This window comes from Solanum dulcamara, chromosome 8 (assembly GCF_947179165.1).
Source record: "Solanum dulcamara chromosome 8, daSolDulc1.2, whole genome shotgun sequence".
NCBI classification, from domain to species: domain Eukaryota; kingdom Viridiplantae; phylum Streptophyta; class Magnoliopsida; order Solanales; family Solanaceae; genus Solanum; species Solanum dulcamara.
The window spans coordinates 1,613,461-1,622,678 of record NC_077244.1 but is presented as its reverse complement, the minus strand read 5'-3'; positions in this window follow the sequence as shown (position 1 = coordinate 1,622,678).

The following is a 9,218-nucleotide window of genomic DNA, read 5'->3' as shown; positions in this document are numbered from 1 at the left end:
TATCTTCCTTAAATTCTATTAATGAATATATTATTATTGTTGTTGTATAATATCATATACTAACCATATGAAGAATATTTGTAATATTCGTAAAAATAAAATCAAGATACAAAGTACCATCATTATAAAAGAGCAGATAAGAAGTAAAAAAAATTATTAAATAATAAGCAAGAACAAGATAAGGGGGGAAATTGAGAAATTGACTTAGATAATCGTTCGTCAAAAAATTAGTCAACACATGTATAATATATATTTTAAAAAATTATAGTATATATGTATATACATACATACATACTAGCATATGTAAATATTTTAACCAAATGATCAAATATGTAGCTTCATAAAAAAAAAAAAAAGGGGGGAGGGGGGGGGGGAGCACACTGAATCAGAATCAATTATTATATAAAATAGTCATTTTTATTATTACACAACAACACATTTAATAATGAAATTTAATTAGCAATCAAAATAAATATTATATTTAAAATGATGATATCATACAATATAATGCAATAGGTAACAAACTAACAACCTTCCAAACAAGTTGTTAGAAATATATAAAAATGGAGGATATTAATTAGTATACTAAAGATTTTGAGTGATTATTAATCTAATTGCTTGCAAATAATGATTTGGTGAAAGGTTTAATGCTGTGGGTGTGTTTATCGTTTGTGTGAAGGAAAAAAAAATTAATGAAAATGTTAAACAACAAGTGGACAAAGTTGGATGTCCACTTACAATTAACTTTTTTTTTGTGTGGGTCCCACCCACTATTTTTTGCTTCTTCTTATGACTATAAATATTGCCACATTTTGGCAATAAGAACATACGAACAGATACACAGCAAGTTAATTTCTTCTCTTTCTCTTCTGTTCTCCTTTCTCCTCTTTAGTTTCTCTGCTTTATTTTGTTGAATTAAGATATTTTATAACACGTTATCAGCACGAAGCTCTAATTTTTCAGAAAATTAACTTTTATATTAGGTATATCTATTAAAGAAATTTAATTTTTAAGTTATCTTTGTTACTTTCAAATTAATTTTCATCATGTCAAACTTGTCAAAATTGGAATTTGTGGCACTTGATATTTCTGGTAAAAATTATTTGTCATGGGTACTTGATGCTGAAATTCACCTTACCGCTAAGGGTCTTGGTGATGCTATAATTGAAGGAAATACAAGCATCAAATCAGGATAAAGCAAAGGCTATGATTTTCCTTCGTCATCATCTAGATGAAAGCCTAAAAATGGAATACTTGACAGTGAAAGATCCACTTGAATTGTGGAAAGACTTAAAAGGGAGGTATGACCACCTCAAGGCAACGGTATTGCCAAGGGCTCGTTATGAGTGAATGCACTTACGGTTTCAAGATTTTAAAATTGTAATTGAGTATAATTCTGTTGTATTTAGAATAACTTCCCAATTAAAATTATGTGGGGAAAATATAAATGATGAGGACATGTTAGAAAAGACACTAACTACTTTTCATGTCTCTAATGTAATATTACAGCAGCAATACCGTGAAAAGGGTTTTAAAAAATACTCTGAATTGATATCATGCCTTCTGGTGGCTGAACAACATAATGCCCTTTTAATGAAAAATCATGAAGCCCGTCCCATTAGAACTGCTCCATTACCGGAAGCAAATATGGTTAAAGCACATGACCAGTCTGAAAGAAGACATAATAAATATCAAGGCCACAATAATGTGCGTGGGCGTGGCAATGGCAGAGGACGATATAATAATCGTCGTGGTGGTGGTCAACATAAAAGGGAGAACAATATCAGTTCTCAAAATGGCCCTTCAAAAAGTAACTGTCATCGTTGTGGCATGAAAGGCCACTGGAAAAATGAATGTCGAACGCCTGAGCATTTTGTAAGACTTTATCAAAATTCTTTTAAAAGAAAGGCAAATAGAGGTGGTGCCTCTTCTTCTAATGCTCGGATAGAATCACACTTGGCGTTCGAAAATAATGTTGAGGCAAGGCCTTTGAAAAATAATAATATTGAAGCAAATCTGGCCTTAAGGGATAATGATTTTAATGACCTCAATGATATTACTCATTTGGAGGTTGAAGATTTTTTTAAGGATCTTAATTGATGTTTAATTTCATGTTTTTCAATATGTTGTCATGTACTTCGAATTATTGTGTTTTTACTTTTATGTATTTGAAGAAAAAAAAATCAAGGCCACATTTTTATAATAATTGTATATTGTTTATTATATTATGCTATTTTACAATGTTGTAATTAATTACTATTACTGTGCTATTATTTAATCTTAATATCATATTGTTACTAAAAATAATATTCGCCTTATTTAATGTCATTATACTAATTGTTTATTCTTGTTGATGTTTTAGACATTAATAATTTATAATGATTGTATTATTTTTGTCAATAAACAAATTATCTATACATGATGAATAATATTATATTAATATTTTATAATATTTTATATTTGTTTTTAATACTTGTGTATAATATTTATTTAAGGTTAATAAGTATATAATTCCATAAACTAAATTATTGTAACATTCATCATAATTGAATCATAAAATTTTTTAAATTCTAAATTACCATAATTTAACTTTAAAAAAAAGGGACTTATGTTTTTCTAGCAAAATTGTTACTTATTTTATTTCTTACAATGCATTTTTATTTTATGAAGATAAATAAATTTATCAATCTTCAATTGGATTCAAGATGAATAATGGAGATATGTGCATTTTGGATAGTGCCACAACTCATACGATATTAAAAGAAAAGAAATATTTTTGTCATTTGATTATGAAAAAGGCCTATGTCAATACAATATCTGGTAGTACAAAATTAATTAAAGGCTCTGGAAAAGCAGCCTTATTACTACCTGGAGGAACGATATTGGTAATTGATAATGCATTATATTATAGTAAGTCTCAAAGAAACTTGTTAAGTTTCAAGGTTATTCGTCAAAATGGCTATCATATTGAGACTGCAAATGAAGGAAAGGTTGAATACCTTTATATTACTACAATAAATATGGAGAAGAAAATTGTGCACGAAAAATTACCTGCACTTTCTTCTGGGTTGTACCATATAAATATTGGTACTGTTGAATCACATGCCATTGTAAACAAAAGATTTACTGATTCTAATGATTTTATCATTTGGCATGACCGGTTGGGCCATCCCGGTTATAATATGATGCGCAGAATTATTGAGAATTCACATGGACACACTTTGAAGAATCAAAAAATTCTTCAATCTAAGGAATTCTCTTGTGTTGCTTGTTCCCAAGGAAAACTGATTATCAAACTATCAGCAACTAAGGTTGGGATTGAATCCCCTGCGTTTCTGGAACGTATACAAGGTGATATATGTGGGTCAATTCACCCTTCATGTGGACCATTTAAATATTATATGGTCTTGATAGATGCATCTACAAGATGGTCACATGTGTGCTTATTATCAACTCGCAACATGGCTTTTGCGAGATTGTTAGCTCAAATTATAAGGTTAAGAGCACAATTTCCAGATTATGCAATAAAGACAATTCGTCTTGATAATGCTGGTGAATTCACATCTCAATCATTTAATGATTATTGTATGTCAATTGGAATAAAAGTTGAGCATCCGGTCGCTCATGTACATACTCAAAATGGTCTAGCAGAATCATTGATTAAATGCCTCCAATGGATAGCTAGACCATTGCTAATGAGGACAAAACTTCCTATTTCAGTATGGGGGCATGTTATTTTGCATGCAGCAGCACTTGTGCGCGTAAGGCCAATAAATTATCATGAATTTTCCCCATTACAGTTGGCGTTTAGAAGAGAGCCAAATATATCCCATCTTAGAATATTTAGGTGTGCGATATATGTCCCAATTGCTCCACCGCACCGCACAAAGATGGGTCCCCAAAGAAGGTTGGGAATATATGTTGGGTATGAATCTCCTTCTATTATAAAATATCTAGAACCTATGACTGGAGATTTATTTACGGCAAGATTCGCTGATTGTCATTTTGATGAATCAGTATACCCAACATTAGGGGAAGAACATAAGCAGTTGAAAAATAAGATAGATTGGAATTCATTGTCACTATGTCATTTAGATCCTCGAACAAATCAATGTGAGTAAGAAGTTCAAAAGATGATTTATTTGCAGAATATTGCAAATCAACTGCCGGATGCATTTACTAACCTTCCACGGGTTACTAAATCGCATATCCCAGCTGCTAATGCTCAAGTTCGAGTTGATATCCCGGTAGGACAATTTATTCAGGCAAATGAGTTTAGACCACGCTTAAAACGTGGAAGACCATTTGGTTCCAAAGATAAAAATCCTCGAAAAAGGAAAGGAATAAATGATCAAGATGATCATAATTTGGAGGCGAGTGCTCAAGAAGAGCCCAGAGACACAACAAATGGTGATACCACCGAGGAGGTCCAAGTACCTAAAAATAATGAGAATGAAGAAATCTCAATAAGTTATGTCTCAACAGGAAAACGGTGGAACCGAAATGATATTGTGGTCGATAATATTTTTGCTTATAATGTTGCCATTGAAATAATGCAACAAGATAAGGATTTTGAATCAAAATCTGTCGATGAATGCAGACAGAGAAATGATTGGCCAAGATGGAAGGATGCAATTCAAGCAGATTAACTTCACTTGAAAAACGTGAAGTTTTCAGATCAATAGTTCGAACACCTGAAGGTGTCAAGCCAGTAGGGCACAAATGGGTTTTTGTGCGTAAACGAAATGAAAAGGGTGAAGTCGTAAGATATAAAGCACGACTTGTAGCCCAAGGTTTTTCGCAAAGACTTGGCATTGATTATATGGAAACAAATTCCCATGTGGTGGATGCAATTACTTTCAAGTATCTAATGAATTTGGCAGTTCATGAAAATCTTGAAATGCACTTAATGGACGTGGTCACTGCCTATTTATATGGCTCATTGGACCACGACATTTTTATAAAAATTCCCGAAGGATTCAAAGTGCCTGAAGCATACAAGGATTCTCGAGAAAATTGCTCAATAAAGCTTCAAAAATCCTTGTACGGGTTGAAACAATCAGGGCGAATGTGGTGCAATTGTCTTAGCGAATATTTGCTAAAAGAAGGATATAAAAATGATCCAATTTGCCCTTATGTCTTTATGATAAGGTCTGAATCTGAATTTGTCATAATAGCAGTATATGTTGATGATTTGAATATTATTGGAACTCCGGAAGAACTTTCAAAGGTAGTAAAATATCTGAAAAAGGAGTTTGAAATGAAAGACCTTGGAAAGACAATTTTGTCTTGGTCTACAAATTGAACATTTTACAAATGAGATATTTGTCCATCAGTCAACATATACTGAAAATATTTTAAAGAGGTTTTATATGGATAAAGCACATCCATTGAGTACCCCTATGGTTGTGAGATCTCTTGATATTAATAAAGATCCATTTTGACCTCATGAAAATGATGAAGAGATTGTTGGTGCTGAAATACCATATCTTAGTGCAATTGGTGCATTAATGTATCTTGCCAACAATTCTAGACCAGATATAGCTTTCTCAGTAAACTTGTTAGCAAGATTTAGTTCTTCCCCAACGCGAAGACACTGGAATAAAATTAAGCATATATTCAGATATCTCCAAGGAACCATTGATATGGGATTGTTTTACTCGAATGAATCCCCGTCACAATTGATTGGTTACGCAGATGCGGAATATTTGTCTGATCCCCATAAAGGTCGATCGCAGACAGGATATTTATTTACATGTGGCGGTACAGCTATATCATGGCGTTCAACAAAACAAACTATGATTGTCACTTCTTCAAATCATGTAGAGATAATAGCCATTCATTAAGCAAGTCGAGAAGGTGTTTGGTTAAGATCAATAACTCAACACATTCAAGAAATATGCGGCCTTTCTTTGACAAAAGACGTTCCAACAATATTGTATGAAGACAATGCTGCATGTATAGCCCAATTGAAGGGAGGATACATCAAAGGAGACCGAACAAAACATATTTCACCAAAATTCTTCTTTACCCATGATCTTCAAAAAAAAAGGTGAAATAGATGTTCAACAAGTTCGCTCAAGTGATAATTTAGCAGATATATTTACCAAAGTATTGCCAACTTCAACCTTTGAGAAATTGAGATATAAAATTGGAATGCGGCATCTTCGAGATATTAAATGATGTCTTCATCAGGGGGAGTATAATACGCGCTGCACTCTTTTTTCCTTAGTCTAGGTTTTGTCCCACTGGGTTTTCCTAACAAGGTTTTTAATGAGGCAGCACTCAAGGTGTATTACCAGATATATATACTATTTTTCTTTCACTAAGATTTTCCCACTGTTTTTTAGTAAGATTTTAATGAGGCACATTTACGTGAGCATCCAAGGGGGAGTGTTAAACAACAAGTGGACAAAGTTGGATGTCCACTTACAATTAACTTTCTTTTTGTGTGGGTCCCACCCACTATATTTTCCTCCTTCTTATGACTATAAATATTGCCAGATTTTGGCAATAAGAACATACGAACAGATACACAGCAAGTTAATTTCTTCTCTTCCTCTTCTGTTCTCCTTTCTCCTCTTTAGTTTCTCCGCTTTATTTTGTTGAATTAAGATATTTTATAACAGAAAATGTCTTATTTGAAAAATATGTGGATTTCTTATTAATATATGATAAAATATTTATTTTCTTTTTCTTTTTTTCTTCGTCCGGTTCTGATATTTATATTAGAGTGACTAAATTTAAATTCATGCACTAAAAGGCTTATTTTTAGGGATGGTGTTTTCAACCGGATTCTTTTAATTCCAAGCACTTCAATTCGAGACCTCTGATTAAGTACGGAGGGATGTAAACTATCCACCACAACCTATGTTAGTTTTTTAGTGCAAGTAAGTAAAAACATCATCGAAGAGCATTTATATGTAATCTATCAAAAACGCTATCTGGGAAGTGGGTAGGATGGGATACGGGAGCGTGGGTTCGAGAATGACGATGGTGGGGTGGTTAAGGGTTGGGGGTTGAACACATTAGATGGGTGGAAATGAGACAATGAACTTGGAATGTCACTTATATATGGAACTTATTTTCTCTATTTTCATTAGAAAATCATTTTCCTCATTTTAAGTAACTTATTTTTCTAGAGAAAATATTTTTGCCCAACCAAATAAAAAATATTTTCCTCCATACCAAACACACCTTTGTCTGCCGCCTAACACGTCTCAGTGTGGTGTAAGATTTTTTTTTTTTTTTTTTTTTTGCTTTTATGGTTATAATTTATATATTTATTTTAAAAAAAATTATCTGTATCAAATATTTACACCAAAGTAATAGATCACATATACGTACTTGCTTAATGTAAGAATTCAAAATATTATCATATCCGTTAATGTTATTTGTACATAATCTCACAAAAGAAACAAAACAAATATCGCTTCCAAAAAACCATTCATGATATGATATAAACATTGTGGATGTCCATTCACCCTTTTTCCTTAATCTCATTAATCTTTCTTTTCCCCTAACCCAATTAATCACCTTTTACCCAACCCAATTATTTATTCTTTAGCTTTGTAAATTTGGCTATAAATAGTCATGCCAAAGAATGAAAAATATATAGACATTGATATCTTCTCAACTATTTCTCTCTCTTTTATTGTCTCTTTTTCTTATGTTACTAAATTAGTTTATTCTACAACACCTAAATTAGTTTATTTTACAACAATTCCGAATATGTTTAGCCCTTAATCTTTTGTGCTCCTTAATTAATATTTTCAAATCTTTAACTTCATATTCTTGATTCATATTTTTCAATAGATCTTGCGCGATATTCATATTTATTATAATATAATATGTACTGAACTTTCAACATTTGCAAAGAATGATAGTTTTTCATATAATTTCATCGCAATCTCACAAAGAAAAAGGAGTAAATTTTACTTTTAAAAAGCGTTTTGGATGTATTTCAAACCTCAATTTATTGTGTTTTTTATGTCTTTATCTCCATGTTCTTGATTCATATTCTCCAATAAACCTTACACAATATGCATTTATAATATGCTAAATTTTAGTATTTACCAACCCTCACGACCGTTTCGACCATAAGTTCACTAAAGCACTCGCTTGGGGCCCCCATTTTCTCTCAAAGATGTATGTATATGTATACAATATATATATTGTTAAAAAAAATCTCATGTATTTATAAATTTGGAAAGAATTTTTTGGGTATAAAATATAATAATTGTTTACCTCATTTAATATAGAAATCGTTGTAATAATTGTGAAATGAAATAGTGTTTAGTTAATTATAGCATTCTTTCTTATGTGGCTTTATTTTTTGTTGCCTCATTTATATTCTGACGATTATCATGAACCAACATTATTATTCTTACATTTACTTTTTTTGTTCCCCTTTCACTATTTTTATTCTCTCATTATTGAATATTCTAAAGTTTCTCAAACAGTCAAACCTCTGCATTATGCAAAATCTATTGTTGTGTGTTTATAAAAAGATCAAATTTATTTTTCGGTGTCTTCTTCAAATTTCAAGCACTAAAACTAATCAACAAATCAACACTGTTTTAATATCATTATACCAACTTATCAAATTTAGTGCAACACTATTTCAATATTTATATAAACTTTTTAAATTTTTTAGTCAGTTTTTATTATCTTAACTTTATATTATATATCTTTCATTGAAACCTTACATTGTTTATATTCTTACTACAGAATATCCATATATATCCTACATGCAAAAATGTGCAAATACTTCATCAGTCGTTTCAAAATATTTTTTTGTACTTTATTTAAAAAATATAATTTTTTTTAATTTTAATTTTTTACATACGAGAATAACTTTTTCTAAATATATTATACATATTTTTAGTTTAAGATTACAAAATAATTTTTTTTTGATTTTCTTAAATTTTGTATCTAATAAAAAATAGATAAATAAATTAAAACAGAAGATGTTATAAATAATTTTATGAATGTTCATTATATCATTTTCATGCCTATAAAAGACATTGTTATTTAGATGAAAAAACACACATAAAAACTAAGGAATACAAAGTTTTCTTTCTCTTTTCTCTCTACTATTTCTCTTTTTTCTTGGTTTTATCTAGTAATACTAATTCGATTTTAGTATTTAGTCTTTACTTTATAACATGTTATCAGCACGAGACTCTACCGTCTCAAAGTTTGAAGGCTAAGGTATT